Source organism: Canis lupus, chromosome 34 (assembly GCF_011100685.1).
Source record: "Canis lupus familiaris isolate Mischka breed German Shepherd chromosome 34, alternate assembly UU_Cfam_GSD_1.0, whole genome shotgun sequence".
NCBI lineage: Eukaryota > Metazoa > Chordata > Mammalia > Carnivora > Canidae > Canis > Canis lupus.
Window position 1 is genome coordinate 8,728,890 of NC_049255.1, and position 17,974 is coordinate 8,746,863.

General features: G+C 40.2%; 1 long non-coding RNA gene across 1 annotated transcript in view; it reads right to left on the reverse strand.

Moving 5' to 3' along the window:
• Window positions 1-6,865: 6,865 nt before the first annotated feature.
• Window positions 6,866-17,974, reverse strand: part of LOC111093909 — a 79,060-nt gene continuing 67,951 nt past the window's right edge. The window contains exons 3-4 of the long non-coding RNA XR_005383689.1: window positions 12,167-12,345; window positions 6,866-7,734 (exon numbers count right to left, since the gene is read on the reverse strand). This is a non-coding gene — a long non-coding RNA (uncharacterized LOC111093909). The remainder of the gene's footprint in view (window positions 7,735-12,166; window positions 12,346-17,974) is intronic.

Here is a 17,974-nt window from a genome sequence, read left to right on the forward strand (position 1 = left end):
CACATGACCCAGGTGTTTATTCCTGAGAGATAAAACCTACATACAAAACATAAAAATAAAAACCCTTGTACTCAAATTTCCATAGCAGCATTATTGGTAGTGTCCAAAAAGTAGAAACAACCTGAGTGTCCATCAACTGGTGAGGGGATTAACCAAAGAGAAATAAGCATCCAGTGGAATTTCATTTAGCAGGAAGAGGAATGCAGTTGGGATACATGTTACAAAATGAAGGACATGAGGATATAATGTTAGGTGGATGAAGTCAGATTTTGGTGATGGTTATACACCTCTGTGAACATACTGAAAAAGATTAAACGTGCATTTTATGTGAGTGATTTGAATGGTTTGTGACTTATATCTCAATGCAGCTATTAAGTGAAATAAGTCAATCATAGAAAGGCAATTATCATATGGTTTCACTCATATGTGGAATATAAGAAATAGTACAAGGGACCGTAAGAGAAGGAGGGGAAACCGAGTGGGGAAAAATCAGAGAGGGAGACAAACCATGAGAGACTCTTAACTCTGGGAAACACACTGAGGGTTGCTGGAGGGGTGGTGGGTGGGTGGATGGGGTAACAGGGTGATGGGCATGAAGGAGGGTAGGTGATGGGATGAGCACTGGATGTTATATGCAATTGGTGAATTATTGAGCATTACATCTGGAACGAATGATGTACGATATGTTGGCAAATTGAGTTTAAATAAAAAAGTAATATAACACATTTTATCCATAAAAATGTAAATTGTAATAAGTGAATTAAGGATGTATCTACTATAAATACAGTAAGAAAATTCAAGGTTTGTTATTTTATAAAGTGCATAGGAATAAGAAAAAGCAATTGCTCACATATAAGAAAATTTAAAATGTCTGTCTGTCTTAATCCTGTCCTTTAATCCATTGAAATTAAAAAAAAAAAAAAAAAGCCTGGGATTTGGTGAGATGTGGAGAGATGTGCTTTGTGAATCAGGCCAGTGCACAGTTGGGGTGCCACAATCCTGCCTGTGTCCTGTGACTGAGTGTTTTACCAACATAGGTTCATGTTCACCCTGCATGGTTCAGCTCCCTCAACTCCTCATGGGCACATTTCTCCTTATATGTTCCAGTTGTTCCAAAGTCAGTCTCCACTCAAACCTTCCGGACATGAAATGTGTCAGAATTGTTCTGATCCACTTACATTTCCCTAGCCATGGTGCTGAAGTGTGATCTATTAATCAACTTGCCAAAAGTAGATGCACCTTCTTCTGACTCTTTCTTTAGGGCTGTGAGTCATCTCCACACAGACCAGTTGACCAGTTGGCTCTCCATCCCTTTATGTATAAGTTCTAGGAAACCAAAGTGACTGCAGTCCAAATTTTGTCTCATTGACTGCCACACCTGGAGTTCTTCTAGTGACTGTCTCTGTGGTTTTATAATAGTGCTACTAGTGAGCAGATTTTATCTATACCCACCGACACACGAGGCTATGGCAGACCACTGCTCTTCACATCAGCCAGAAGAAGTGTTCGATTCACTTGTGCATCTCATCTTTCATGCTTTCTGATTAGACACCTTGAGCATGTAATCTGTGAATCACTCTGTGTTTTGATTCAAAGATGCATTTTAGGACAAGTGATCTGGGGTGCAAAGTGGTAGATCTCTAGCACCCCATCTCTCAAGAAATCCAGAACCAATATCACCAGATATGGTAGTCAAGCCATTGGGGAAACTGAGTGTGTTGAGACTTTGCTGAGCCTTGTGGTGTAAAAGCCATCATCTCTTATTTGCCATCAGCCTGGAAATATTGAATATCAAAGACTTCATCTGATTTAAAAATTTTCAGGTCAATCCCATGATATTTTTCTAAAACTATGTTATTATCACTAGTTATTATTCTTTTAAATTAATTAATCTTTTAAAGATTTTATTTATTTATTCACGAGAAACACAGAGAGAGAGGCAGAGACATAGGCAGAAGGAGAAGCAGGCTTTATGCAGAAAGCCCAATGTGGGACTCGATCCCGGGACTCCAGGATCATGCCCTGAGCCAAAGGCAGATGCTCAACTGCTGAGCCACCCAGGCATTCCTCTACTTTTTAATTTAAATCCTGACATTGACCTAGACATATTTTTTCTGATTTTCCAAGGTGAAAAAATTCACTGCTTATTTTCTCATCAAGAAGATTTGACTCAAACATCTGCTGAAAACCTGGCCTTCATATCCATCACTTTTATTACTTAATATAATCTATACAAAAATAGCACTATTATTATATAAGTATTTTATATAATTTTATAATTATCCATTTCACTTTATGAATAACTCCTTTAACATACATCTCTATAATCCTTCATCAAACCAGGTTTCTGCCACACAGTGTTCAGAACTTGTGTGAATTCACCGCAGTCACATAGACTTAAACAGATTTCCCTGTCGCAGACAGAGTTGTAATAACCACTGATAAAATCCTGAAGAATGTTGATGTATTGAAATGTGTTTTGAGAACCACATTTTAGATTTCAAATTTTATTGAAGATCTTTTCAAACTCTGGGTTAACTATAAAATTGGTGACAACATGATGGATGTTGTGCCCTTATAAAAGTTTCTTTATGGAGTTATTAGAAATCCCCTCCTCTTAGTATGTCTTGAGTGTTTGTGGTTCCCAGTCTTATTCAAAGATTTGAGAGCGCGAACAACTTCATGACCAGTTTTGGACTAACTATGTGCTAAATATGAATCAACAGCTATGAAAATAAAAATTCACTCCTTGCTACTTTTAGAACTAGCTCAGATGCTCTACCTCTGCCTGCCTTTGTGATCTTGCATTTGGCAGGTTTTAGGGAGCATGAGCTACTTTTAAGAAAGTCATAAACATTTCCACACTGAATGTTGAGTTGCTGATTTCTACTCACTCTGTCTTTTCCCCCTCAAGCTTCAGTAGGGAAGTGTGGCCCTGTCATAGCTGCCACACATCCCTGTAGACTTATAAATCTCCTCCAAGGAGCTCTGCGCATTTCTTAAGTCTGGGAGCTTTGCAAGGCATAGAGGAAAAAATTAACAATAAAATTTTTGTTAGAAGCTACACATCTCCCACCATGCTGGCCGGCTTGTGATTCCTCCAACATGGCCAACATCACCCTTTCTTGCTGCCTTCGCATTTTCTCTTCTTTATACATAAAATATTCTTTCTCCTATAATTTTCCATGCATATTTCTTTTTTTATAAATTTATTTTTTATTAGTATTCAATTTGTCAACATATAGAATAACACCCAGTGCTCATCCTGTCAAGTGCCCCCCTCAGTGCCCATCACCCATTCACCCCCACCCCCGCCCACCTCCCCTTCCAATATCCCCAGTTCGTTTCCCAGAGTTAGGAGTCTCTCATGTTCTGTCTCCATTTCTGATATCTCCTCCATTTCTGATATTTCCCACTCATTTTTTTCTCCTTTCCCCTTTATTCCCTTTCATTATTTTTTATATTCCCCAAATGAATGAGACCATATAATGTTTGTCCTTCTCCGATTGACTTATTTCACTCAGCATAATACCCTCCAGTTCCATCCACGTCGAAGCAAATGGTGGGTATTTGTCGTTTCTAATGGCTGAGGAATATTCCATTGTATACATAGACCACATCTTCTTTATCCATTCATCTTTCGATGGACACCGAGGCTCCTTCCACAGTTTGGCTAATGTGGACATTGCTGCTAGAAACATCGGGGTGCAGGTGTCCCGGCATTTCATTGCACCTGAATCTTTGGGGTAAATCCCCAGTAGTGCAATTGCTGGGTTGTAGGGCAGGTCTATTTTTAACTCTTTGAGGAACCTCCACACAGTTTTCCAGAGTAGCTGCACCGGTTCACATTCCCACCAACAGTGCAGGAGGGTTCCCCTTTCTCCACATCCTCTCCAACATTTGTGGTTTCCTGCCTTGTTAATTTTCCCCATTCTCCCTGGTGTGAGGTGGTATCTCATCGTGGTTTTGATTTGTATTTACCTGATGGCCAGTGATGCAGAGCATTTTCTCATGTGCTTGTTGGCCATGTCTATGTCTTCCTCTGTGAGATTTCTGTTCATGTCTTTTGCCCATTTCATGATTGGATTGTTTCTTTGCTGTTGAGTTTAATAAGTTCTTTATAGATCTTAGAACTAGCCCTTTATCTGATACGTCATTTTCCATATTTCTGCTGAAATTCCCATTTCTTGGATAAATTAATGTAATAACTTATTTGACTTCAACTTGGTATTGTGAAAACCGACTACCTAAAGGCTCTGTTGCTCTTTGCTGAGGCTATGCAGAGAAAGGGGACCATCTGAGCTACAGTTATGTGTACTTAGGTAGGGTGAGGAGTGTTAATCTGACTTTTTCCCAGCAAGGAGTGTGGACGTTTTCCAGACCAAGCTCCTACTGGCTGGGGTTTGCTGCATCCAGTCCTTCCTGAACATACTTCCCAGATGTCTCTGCTCATCAGGCCTGAAAGGAATGTCCAACCAGTTTTCATATTCTGTGGCTGGGACGGTGACAGCAATCAGAATGGCAGGCCAGCCATCTAGGGATTCCACTCCCTCCAACAAAAAAATACATCTGGGCTTTTTCTCTGAAGGAAAAATTAAGAGTTCTCAGACTTCCCTGTGCTGAAGTGTCCTCCCACCCCTCACTCCAGGTCAAGGCATCAGCACTAGATGTCTCTGACATCAGAGCACTTTATCAGGCCTGTGGTCAATAGCCAAAAGAGGTCTGTGTCAGGGGAGAAGTTCAAGACTTGCTTCAATTCCTATATAAACACAAAGTTTCCATGGAGGTGATCAATTGCCTATGTTGGTTATAATCATTCATTCATTCAACAAACATTTATGTTGAGTCAGTTATGCTTAGGCCAAGAGACACAATGCTGGATGCACAAACTACTACCCCTGGTTCCAAAAAACCTGCATTACACTGGGAAGATATTCCACAATCACAAAATAATGTTTCAATAGCAGTTATGGTGAGAGCTATAGATGAATATACATTGTATTGTGAAATTGTTTATCAATGTCCCTGATAGAGATTGGATTCTAACATGGCCTATTTGAAGAAATGTACTTGCAAGGAGATCTGAAAGCTATGCTAAGCCTGCCTTGATTTTTGATTATAACTAAATGTACTGATACTTTATTATTATTATTATTATTATTATTATTATTATTATTTTATATCTTTCACCTGCCATTTACACTAACTCCTTCATTGGGTGCCGTATATGGATATTATCCCTGTCCCAATATCAGCCAAAACTGCTTTGAAATCTGTGAGGCATACACACAATTTTCTAGAAATAACCAATAGTAGGAATAGCAAACAGAAAATATTTATCAATGAAAAAAGTAAACATGAAAAGGAATTAGAATCCCTGATATAATGTTGAAACATTGGCAGGGCAACTGATGAAAATTTAATCTATTGGGAGTTCTAGAGAAAAAATGAGAAAAAACAAGTGGTGACAGAATAATAATATAAAATGCTTAATTTAACAAACAGAAATTTTATTCTCTGATCAAGAAATCATTCTGATTACAATGAAATACAAATGAAGAACTATAACATTTATATGACCCTATAGATATTCCTACACTCCAGTGAGAGGGATAAAATGTCAAAGTTTTTCCTACTGCTAGTCTTATTTTTAATTTTTTTCTATTGTTATTTTTAAATAACTTATTTTCAAAATAAAAATGATCCACAGATTGTAGACATTCACATCCTATAGTAGAAGCTCGAGATATTTGCACTGTATGCAGTTCTTGTGAGGAAATGAATGTTTTTTACCAAAATTTTAATAAATGGTATGTACCATCATTCTGTCTTTTGATGAGGAGCAAAGAATTTTTGACATTTTTAAGATATGCAGAGATTTAGGAAGTAGGAAGCTCATGTTCTCTATATGAATGATTTTTTGTCCAGGAAGTAGTCTACCCAAAAGCATTGAATCAGGAGAAAAAGAAGACAGAGCAAGATTGGATGGGAAAGATCCAATAATGAGAAAACATGTGCACCATATAAAATAGAAATCTTAATAATGAGAACATAACTAGGAATTTTAATTTCAGTAATAAGTCAAGGTTCCTAAAAGTAAAGGATAAATTCCCAGAACTTGAAATTCTAAACCATTAGAAAACAAAGGTGGCATATCCTTGACTCTGGAGGAAGAGTCATTATAGGTTCTCTCAAGGTTCCATCTCAGAATAATGAATAAGCAGATGGGAGAAACATCTCAGTGGGAAGGAACAGTTATGATTTTGTATACTTTATAAAGGAATTATCAGTTGAATGATTTATCTTAGAAAAGCATGGAGGAAAACATTGTAACTGGTTTCCCAATTAATGTATGGGGAAGAAGAAGAGGGGAATAGAGGTGAACCTAAAATATGCCAGAAAAAAAGGGGAAAATTTAAAAAGAAGCAACATATATAAAATAGGTGTTAGATATTAAAGTAGGTAAACAATAAACATGCAAGTGATACATTATTATGCAGTCATACAGATTGTCATCTTGGATTTTAAAAATCCAGGCAAATTAGCAGAAATAAGCAGACCCTTTACCCCCACAAAGAAGAAGAGAGGAAGATTAAAACAAAAAAAACCTTGGAACAAATTGATTAAAAAATATCAAACAGAAGAAAGTATAGTGTCAGCATTAATAATAATTAAATCACATTTCGAAGCCCAAATTTTTGAATGAGAAAAAATGGTTATACAACTAAAAATATATATTACAGACATAATTTATATAGTCCTTTATGCACCATCCTTATCACATGCAAAAAGACAATTGCAAGAAATGCAAATATGAATTAAGGAAAATAAAATATTTGAAGAATTTAATTGATGTATCCAATAATCAAAAATCAAAACATATATTTAATTTAATAATGAAGCTAATTACATACACACATATGTGTATAATTAGATATAATTTAACAATGATCAGAATGTATAAAAATTTAAGAAACATTCTTGTAGGAACTAAATTAATAACTCATTGATGAATGGAAAGTACACTGCACTCAATAAAGACAGATTAGTGGGCGGGGGGATGGGGTAACTGGGTGACGGGCACTGAGGGGGGCACTGGACGGGATGAGCGCTGGGTGTCGTACTATATGTTGGCAAATCGAACTCCAATAAAAAATATACAAAAAATATACAGACAGATTAGATACTTGGAGAGAGTTCAATAGAAGAGTCTCAAATCAAATTACAGAGATAAAACTGAATTTCAAAAGTGGAGAATAGAAAAGAGATGTGGCATATAAACAACTGGCCTGGCAAACATGTAGTCAGGTTCCCAGAATGAGAGAAGAAAGAGAATGGAAAATAAGAACCATTTGAAAACAGATACCTAATGTCTAAAAGTTGTCAAATCACTAGGCTGTCCACCTGAAACCCATGTAACACTGTGTGTCAAGTCTACTCAAATTAAGAAAAAAAGAAAGAAAGAAAACAAAGACACCTAAAACATTTTTAAGTTGTCTTACAGATGTCAACCCACAGAGTCTAGAAGCTCAGGAAACAGTAAGCTGAATGAATAGAAAGAAAGTGTCACCGAGGCCGTACCAGTGAAACATAAAACTCTTGGCTAAAGAGACAGCTTGAAAGCAGGCAGAAGAAATGTGATACATGTCCTTCAACGACACAGCAATGAGACCCAGGGCTGATTTGTGAAGATCAGTAATGGAATCCAGAAGACAACAGAACGACTTAAAAATCCTGCAGGAAAAGAAACAGAAAACTGTCAACCTGTGATTCCACACCCAGCAGATTTCCTTCCTCTCCAGCGGACAGGGCGATGGAAGCTTCCCAGACCAATCTGCCAGTGTACCTGCGATGTTGGACACTCCAGAGCAAGTTCTGAGCCTGAAGGCAGATGGCCCCAAATCGAAGGGCAGAGGTGGCAAGGGTGTCACCAGATGGGATATGAGTCACTGGCCCAGCTGACCTGGTTGTGACACCACAGCACCAGGATGGCGGATGGCCTGGCAGCAGTGGGGAAGGACGGCATCCTTCCCTCCTGCTTTATACAGTATTTCTACCTGCAGCCCAACTCCGTGGTCTCTCATGAACACCAATGACTTTTTAAAAGTTAAGTGTTCTTTAAAAATCTCCAACAAATAAACATGGAAAGAATGACAGAATTTAAAAGTAATATAAAAGTGCTGATTTAAGTACTGATTGGAGACAATGATTATGAATCATTGACAAAATGTTTGGGTGAATGGTTGATGGTAACTTCATGCTATAGACTGAATTTTTGCCCCACTCCCACCCACCCCCCACCTTCGAAATTCATGTTAGAGCCTAACCTCCAGTGTGGCTGGACCTGGCACTAAATCTTCTAAGGAAGTCACTGAGGTCAAATGAGGGAGGTCATAGGGATGGGCCCTGATCTGATAAGATTTTTGTCCTCAGAAGAAGAAATATCAGCCAGAACTTTGATCCTGGATGTCCAGTCTCTAGAACTGTGAGAGAGTAAATTTCTGCTGTGGAGGCCACCCAGACTGACTGCCCAAGCAGATGAAGACACTGGGCTTCTGTGTGATGCTTCCTCCCCCCACCCCATAGGAAGAGTGTACAATGAAGGGATGAGGCTGTCACCACCCTAACGCAGTGGCTAGCATGAGTAGGATGTGTCTTCCGATGTGATTCGACATCAGCAATTCAACATCACCTATGTTTTGTCGTGTAAAAACCATTATGTAACATTAAACATTTAGATTTAATTTTCATTTCATGAAAATATGGGAATGAAGAACAAATTAATTGACCCTGGGAGGAAGCAGAAACAAATTGTAGCAGTGGCTCTTTCTACAGAACATTGAGCTAAGTTTCTTTAACAATCAGTTAAAGAAACTCTCTCTATATATGTATGTGTGTATATAAAGACTAATGAAGTGTCTTTATATACACTTCATTGTGTGCCCAGGCAAGGCCAATCCCCCCACTGGCTTGTTGTTGCCCTTAGAATGAAGTCCAACCCCCTCACCATGGCTTCGGTACCCTCCCGGTACCCGCCTGCCTCTTTCATGGCTGTCCGTATCACTCTTGCTCAAAAGGCTCCCAACGCATTCTATATTTCTTGCTCCTGCCACAGGGCCTTTGTGTTTGCTATTACTCCAACTGGAAAGCTCTAGCACAGGTCTTTGCAAGATTGTTTCCCCTTATAATCATGTAAGACATAGATCGTGTCACCATCTCAGACACCTTCTCCAACAGCCCAACGTAAGTACCTGTCCCTGGGTTTTCTCTTGTGCTATGTGTTCCCTCCTCTCCTACCTCATTTCTTCCTCCTTCTTCTTCTCCTTCTTCTTTGCTTCATAGCAGTTATTAATGAGATATAGTTTATTCCTTTATTGTCTTTTCTCTCCTTTAATATAAGCCCTGTGACTGTTCTGTTCATTGGCATGTCTTCCTCACCTTGAACGTTGTCTGCTGATACCTAATAGCCTCATGCTGAGATTCAGTGAATATGTGAATACAGGTGGGACTGAATCCAAGGTGGACCCCATGATCTGTACATATTCCTTCCTTTGTGTAATTCCCTTCCTTTGAGTCTGGGCAGAGCCTGGGAATTACGTCTTAAGTAACAGAATATGGCAAAGGTGCAGAGGCGTGCATGACTACGTATACATAATTACATGACGAGATCACCCAATATTTTGGGGCCACCCGGCTTGAGCCTGTCTCTCTCCCTTGCTGTCTGGGAAGAAGAAAGCTGCCTGGGGGAGACCTGGCAAGGTACTGTGGTTGGCCTCTAAGACTCTGGGTGACCTCTAGATAGTAAATAGCCCGAAGCCCTCGGTCCTACAGGTGCCAGGAAACCACATCCTACAATGACTTGAGAGAGCTTGGATGTGGTTACTTCCCCAGTTGAGTCTTTGATGAGATCTGAGGTGAGGCCCACACCTGGACTGCAGCTCCTTGAGACCCTGAGACAGGACTGCCAGCTAATCTCTACCCAGACTTCAGATCCACAGAAGCCGTGAGCTAAGAAAGCAGTGTAAGCCACTGTGGCTGGGGCCTTCCTGTATGCAGCGGTAGTGACAAGCACACTGACTTACTGGAGACCTTACAGAGATGTCTGCAGCATTCCCTGGAGGCCATGAGGGCTGTTCTGGCTAACAACACTGCTGGCTTTCTAGCTTAATCCTGTAGACCATTCAGACCATCAGTGAGGGCTGGCTTGATGCCATACAAACCTAGATAGCTTTATAAGAACCAGGTGTGATGCCTCTGGAAGACGGGAAGGAGAATTTGATGTATTGTCTCCATAAGTGCTCTCCAAAAGGACCTCATCCTAACTGTGGTAGGAGAAAGGCCATTTCATGTACCTTTCCCTGGAATGGAAAACTAATTTTTGACCTCCTTTGACAGCTTTTTTGGGGGAGTGGAGGGAAAACGACTCTTATTATTAAAATGTCATTCATTAACTTATTAATTTTGGAAAACATGAATCAAATAACATAAACGCAAAGTGCATATTTCAAACTCAATTCTAAATTCTGTCTTAGGAGTTTTGCGAAAGAACAAAATATACGCTGACCACAATTCAAGGCTTCGGCTATGTCTCCATGACTCCGAGAGTGATAGGAAGGCTTCTCAGCAGTGCGTATCCACTTCCTCCTCTGGGTCAGGTCTGCATTCAGCACACTTTTTAGTCCGTGTCTCATAACAAACGTGGGCCTTGGAGAGCCTGCAGCTGCTGTTGACAGGATGTGTGGGATGGCCTGGTGGTGGAATGTGGAGCTTGCTACCCGATTGTCCCCCAGGTCCAAGAGCCTGCAGAGCGCACAGCTGCTACGGCGACTGAGGGTCAGTCTCTGTTCTGGTGCTTTCCAGAGGACGAAGGCAGGGAGACAGTAAGGGATTAGCAGTGTGTTGGCCAGCCAGTGGTAACAACTCGAGCAGAATCAGATGTCGGAGCACACGCATGTTTGAAAGCTTGCAGGAAAATAGCCCCTTCATAGAAATCAGATTGACAGCTACATTTTTTTTTAACTTTGATCTCAGGGAGCTGGTTTAACTCCCTGGTAATAAGAACATTTTTTTTTCTTTTAATGCAAAGCTTTTTTTTTTTTTTTTTTTTTTTTTTTTTTTTTTGGTATCTTACTATATTTGCTTAGTCGCTTCTTGTTCCAAGATTCTCATGTTCAGAAACTGTATTTTATTTATCTTTGTAAACTTCCCAGGATCATTTGTTGTTGGATATAGATAAATAGAGTGGATGCTCAAAAATATCATGAGTGCTCAGAAATGGGAAAAAAAGAGAGAAAGAGGAAGGAAAGAGAAAGGAGAACAGAAAGAAGGTAAGGGGAGGGCAAGAGGAAGGAAGAAAAGGAGAAAAATATATTCCATAATTACAAACAGAATTTTCTGGAATATTCTTAACATTTACCAAATCTCAACTACTGCTTATTAATGATATCTTTTAATATATTTAACCACAAGAGACACTAGGTACACTAAAGCATTTCAAAATGTGTGAAGAAATACCAATTTAGTGAAGTGAATGATTCCTAAATAAAAATAGAGATAGGCAAGTAATAAGCAGTGACTTTCCTTTTTTGCAAACATTATAGAGTAGGACGGTATTTAAAAATACCTACAAATATTGATGGACATAGTAAAACCTGTGAATACTGGTATTTTATCATTATTAAGATTACATGCTTATTTTTAGTAGTTCTTTTTTATTTTTAGTAATTCTAAAGTCTGTTTCATATAGCTGCTATTATTATCTACTAATTCTTTTTTCTTCCACTTTTGTTAAATCATACCCCAATTTTGGCCTGGAGTTTAGGACATTGTAGTATATTGTTTGGTTTGCTCCAAAACCCACAGAAATCTGTAATAGGGAAGGGTCTCTGACTGAGACCCGACAGGCATGGCGTTTGATGGCCTGGAAGCATTCAGTGAATTTAGAGACAGTGTAGGTCCAGCAATCAAGATGCTTCTTGCAGGATCACACATTTCAGTGTTTGGAAAGCAACACCACCATGAAATTGGTGAAGAGTACACTAACTGATAAGCTGAGTCTAAAAACATCCATGTAATATATAATGGGCTCTTTTTCCTCTCTCATTGGTATATATTTGAAAACCTTTAAAAATATTCTAGAAAAAAAAATGGATGTTACATTCTTTACCATTTGCTTTAAAAAGGATTTTCCACTCGTTCATCTCCAGAAGGTCATCTTTGAGATGTACAAGCCAGCTCTTCATTAGACCCCCTCTTGCATTCATATTTAACTTTCTTTCATTCGGTGGCCTTTATTAGCTGAGCTCCTGCAGCTTGTAGCACACTTTAAACAGCAACACTGGGAGGCTGTAAATGCAGAATAATGTATCAGGACTCAAATTTGCATGGTCAAATGTCAAAAAAATTAGGCCTTCCCCAGAACCATGTCAAGAGAAATAACATAAGTGGGCGAACTCAACAGCAGGCACGCCATTATCATTTAGCGCAAGCTGTCATCACTGCCAGCGAGTGGAAGCAGTGGTCATTAGCTGGAACTCTGCCGGGGGACGTTGCAATTCTTCCCTTTCCTCTTTTTTTTTAAGATTTTTATTTTTTCCCCATCATCTGACAGTATTTCACAGAACACCGCAATGCGATGTTGCCTCCCTGACAGGAAAGTCAAGAGATGGGGGATGGCACCTCCAGAGCAGGGGAGCCAAGGGGTGAGGGACCCAGGCTCGTCCACTGTCAGCTGGAGGGTGCAGGAAGTGCATTACCTATTGGATAAATACTCATTAAGAGTAATCACTTTATTTCAGCTCTGTAATGACATTAACAAGCTTGGAATACAGGGAATTACATGAGTCAGAACAAATAATTGAATATTCTACTGCGGAGGGAACAGAGCCCACGTCTGCCTTCATGTCATGCCGTTTCTGAAGCTAGCACAAGCATGCAATTAGATAATAAGCTTAAACAGCATTAAATTGGCACTGCTCATACCACCACTGAGAAAAAAAGAAGTATTAATTGTTCAACTCTCACCTGCTTGTAATTGCACGCCACGCAAATGCTAGTCAGGCTGCCCTATTTTTATTTAAATGGACTTATACACAGGATTTAAACAAACCAATAAAAAAGGGCACATAAAGAGAATTTGAAGAGGAATGTAAGAAAGGTAAAAGAAGTGGAAGCAGATGCTGATGAGAAACCATATTAAGGCAGGAGGGCGGGTTCCTCTTTGAAAAAAAATAGAGAATGATGAAAATTTGGCTAAAATTTTAAATGTAATAATACGAATACGTGTCCTACGTCTTTTTCTCTTTGCCGTATTCTAGCAGACAATTTTCTTTCAGAGCTACCATCACATCTCCTGAATATTTGCACTGAGGAGAGAGTCCCCCAGTTTGGCATAATTAGTGCAGCAAAGTGCTTGGGCATGGATGATAATATAAATGCAGATATGGATACAGATGCAGATACCGATAGAGGTACACACAGGGATACAGATGTAGACACAGATATGGATGCACATAAGGATACAGATGTAGATGCAGATAGAGATGCACATAGGGATACAGATGTGGTCACAGACACGGATGCACATAAGGATACAGATGTGGTCACAGATATAGATGCACATCTGGACACAGATGTACGTGCAGATAGAGATGCACATAGGGATACAGATGTAGACACAAGCAAAGATTCACTTACAGATAGAGATGTACACCCAGACATAGGTACACATATGGATACAGATATGGATTCAGATACAGCTATAGACTTGGGCGTCCGCGTAGATACAGGGCTGAGGCGTACACAATGCTGTACAATGTTGGTACATCATTTTCAATCACAAAAAATGTTAAAGGTAAGTAAGGCTTTCAAATGGAACATATGCTTCTGTGTTGGGTAGACAGGGGAAGATGGTAGAAAGCTGGTAAACAGCATGAGCCACTTTCTTAACTTGTTTAATTTATTAGCAAATCAGAATCCTAAAAGATGTAAGAGCTGCATTTTTGACACCCCATCCCAGTGCCACACAAAGGCAAAGGTGTCATTTGGTGTCCTCCACGCCCTGAGCGTGAGTTAACCCGATGTGATGCATCAAATTACAGGAGCTGTTAGAGAAAGCCAGGGAGGGAGCTCAAATCGCTGCCTGCGCTGGCCTCCTCACAGAGAGGACGGTGTCTCCCCTTCCAGAGTGTGCTGCTGAGATCAGAGCAGGCTGAGATGAGATGTGAGAGTCAGGGCTCTAGGGATGGCAATTTGGGAGCTATCAGTTTATAGCTGGTTCCGACCATAACTCCAAATCTGTGTGGTTATTCAGACGAGCCAATCAGCACTGTATATTTGATAGGCAAACTCAATAATCATTTATAATCCTGACAGGTTAAGGGTCTCCAAGGCAAGCCTTAATATACACAATGGGTTTGAAAATAAGAGAAAACAAATAAAGAAATCTCTATATTCCTGAGCAAATGTCTTTTCTTTCTCTAGTCCTACAATCTTCCAATCAGAGGTTTGCTTCATCATCCCCATCCTCTCAGGACACACAAAACCATTTTCAATCTATTTTTCTAAGTAGACCACCATCCTGGCCTTCATCTCTGTGTCTGTCTGTAGCTTATGTGGGTGTTTGGAAGTTATGCTTTAATAAAGATGGGGAGAAAGGGAAACCAGAGCTGACCTGAAGACACTTAAGAATGTGTCAATAAATTTAAGATTGAGGACTAAACTGGAAAATCGAGTGTTTATCACATCTGTCCTATAAAATAACTTGAAATTGTGAGAAGAAAGATTATCCACCAACCCAATCTTTTTGAGGGATTAACACCTAGCATATTGCATTGCTCATGGTAGGTACCCAATTTATCCTAAAAGAAAAAAAAAACACATATCCAGGTAAAGGACATTCTTCAAGTAGAAAACTGAAATTAAAATTAGCAGCAGCAAGAATTCTCCTCTCATCTTCCTTCTGTTCCTTCTCTCTACTTTCCTTTTGCTTTTTCTCATGCCCTCCTCTCATTATAAAGCAATTTTAGTTTCAGCGCAGTCATAATGAGAGTCCATTCTATGGGACCTTAGCTTACACAAAATGCATACTAAGTATATGAAGAACTGTGTTGATTGCAATTTAGTCAAAAAGAACGTGAGCATTTATTGATTATTTAGTAAGAAATATTTTCAAGTATGTACGTTTCTGTTGGGTTCACAAGATTCATGAGACAATGATGAAAGAATAAAAACAAAACCAAGTGTTCCATTACATCAGAAAAGAATTCAGAATTAATTCCACTAAAAAGAGTTATTTATGTATTCAGCCAATAAATGTTGATTGATCACCTTCTATGTGCCCATACCAGGCATCACACTCTGTGGAAGACATAAAACACACTGAACTTCCTTGAGGACTTTTACTCCCTTGGAGGAGCCAGATACACACAGTGAGATGCGAAACATGGTATTCACTGTGATGGTTCTTTTTCAAAGAATTCTTTGAAAAAGAACCATTCTTGTCAAGATGACATCAAGAGACGTGACTTTTGGCAGCAAAGATCTGCGGGAGAAGCAGCAAACAAATGACACGAGATAATAAGACAAGAAGGACAGGACAAGAGAGAAGCAAAAGGTCATGTATCCTCCAAGTGACCCTTCTCCATGACCATCCCACGTAGTCCTCAGACTCTGGATCTTCAGAAGGATTATTAGAATTTGCACATCCTGGAGACGCAGAGGCTGAAGAATTCTGTTATTACTTTTTTTTTTTTTTTTTTTATCACCACAGAGGAAACAACAGCATTCTGTGTAGATGCAGAAGCTTGGAAGAGAAAGGGTTGCTTCGGGTGCTCAGTACTTTCTAGAAGGTGCAGAAGGCTTACTGACTGCAGAAGAATTGCAGCTTGACTCAAGTGTGGGATGACCCATGTTAAAACTTTACTAAGTCCAGAGCCTTAGAAAGAGGCAAACTGGGATTGATTATTTCGTGCAGTTAGAGCAGTTTGTGCAAAGCCATGGAAGCATAAGAAAATGTGTCTTCCAGCTCGATATTGCTGTATAGTTCATGAGGGGAAATATCATGGGTGAGGATGGTCTATCATCTCGTGGAACTGGGATCATAATTTTTCCTGAAGGGGGTAAAAATCTATGATGAGTTTAGAGTGAGGTGTGAAGGCGAAGAGGCCGTCTTGGTTAAGCTATCCCATGGTAGACATCCCAATGCACAGAGACTGAAGGAGATGAGGTCAGGGCAGTCGGACCAGGAAGCAAAGTACCCAAATAGCCCTGGGGAATTTGACTCTATTCATCAAAAAAATATTTTATTTTATTTTTATTTTTTTTTAAAGATTGTATTTATTTATTCATGGAGAGGGAGAGAGAGAGGCAGAGACACAAGCAGGCTCCATGCAGGGAGCCTGACGTGGGACTCGATCTCCGGTCTCCAGGATCATGCCCTGGGCTGAAGGTGGCACTAAACTGCTAAGCCACCAGGGCTGCCCAAAAGAAAGATTTTAAAAGAAGCATGAGCAGTTTTGGAAGTTTGGAACATGTTAAATTTGAGACAGGTAGACGAAGAAATCATCTATCCAGAAAACTCCTCTGCACCCACAGGAGACAATATGTGATTGGCCTCACACCTTTCCACAGCTGCATTCAGTTTCAGAGAAGAGATACACACTCTCTTCCCACACTTACCCCATCTTTAAAGGGAAAGTCCTTGATGTTTTGCAATTGCAAATGGTGGTGCCCACGTCAGCCGACACCTGTAGTGGTTAGAACTAAGTGTGGCTCTGACCGACAGAAAACACAAAATGCTAGTGATTTTGATAAGATGTTTCATTCTTCTACATGACAAAGGAGTTTGGAGGTAGACATCCCTGGGATCCATGGTCTTTGGTAAGCAAGGGGCATTCTACCTCTGCTCCACCACTGGTGCCAAAACCTGTGTGCTTCCAGAAGGCTGCTCGAGCTCTGGCCATTGCACCTGAAGGGGGAGGAAGGCTGTGCCAGCAGCACAGCTTTTGGTTATGCCGTGATCCAGAACTCAGGCAAATGGCCACTCCTGGCTATGAGAAGAGAGGAGAAATGGGATTTTTGTTCTGTGTGATCATGTGCCCAGCTAGAGATTGGGATGTCCATTGTCAGGGATAGGAGAAGATTGACATGAGGGGAAAACCAGCAACTTGCTCTTCTATCTTTTCCTAGGCTGGGGGTTGCTCCTACTCCTTTATGCAAATAATTTTTTTTCTGTAGATATCAAATAATTTAACAGAAACTAGATATTTTTAATGAAACCAAGAAGATCTCAGATAAAATATAAATCTATGTCAGTCTTTTCAAAACACTTAATCAGGCCAGCACAGTCAGAGCAGCATTGGGCAAAGCCTCAGAATAGGCTCATGGTCTATTCTGGGCACTGTCTGTGCCCCCGGCCCAGGGACAGAGCCAGCGTGGGGCTGGGAAGCCAAGCCTCGCACAGCTGGATCTCCGTGCAGGTCATGATGTAAGCTTTTTGCTCCAGGAGCAAAGTCATGGCCAACATTTTCAAATGGGCACTATGCATTCTTTTGACATTTACAACGGGGGATAAAAAGTAAGGCTCTTCACTGAAAACTGGTGAGGGAAAGACAGCCTTGGCCAGTGTGGGCCTGTCAGTGGCCCTCTGGGTATTGTTGGGGTACCAGGGCTGTGGCTGCAGACTCTGGTCCAGTGGACTTCTTCCCAATTCTGTGGGATGGAACTCGCCTGTATTCATATTCAAACATCAGTGTGTTTCTGCAACTTGCTAGCTGTGCCTTTGGGCAAAATGGCATGGCAGGACTTAAATTCATTGTCCGCATTTTTGTACAAATAGTAAATTTGTTTGCAGACATGACCCCTGTGTCTGAAGTCCTCGGGCCCAGCTGCCAAGTGTTCAAAGTGACTGTCAAGATATGCTATCCAGGGAGCCTCAGGGGTGGATGGCAGGGTTTTGTTTTATTTTGTTTTGCAG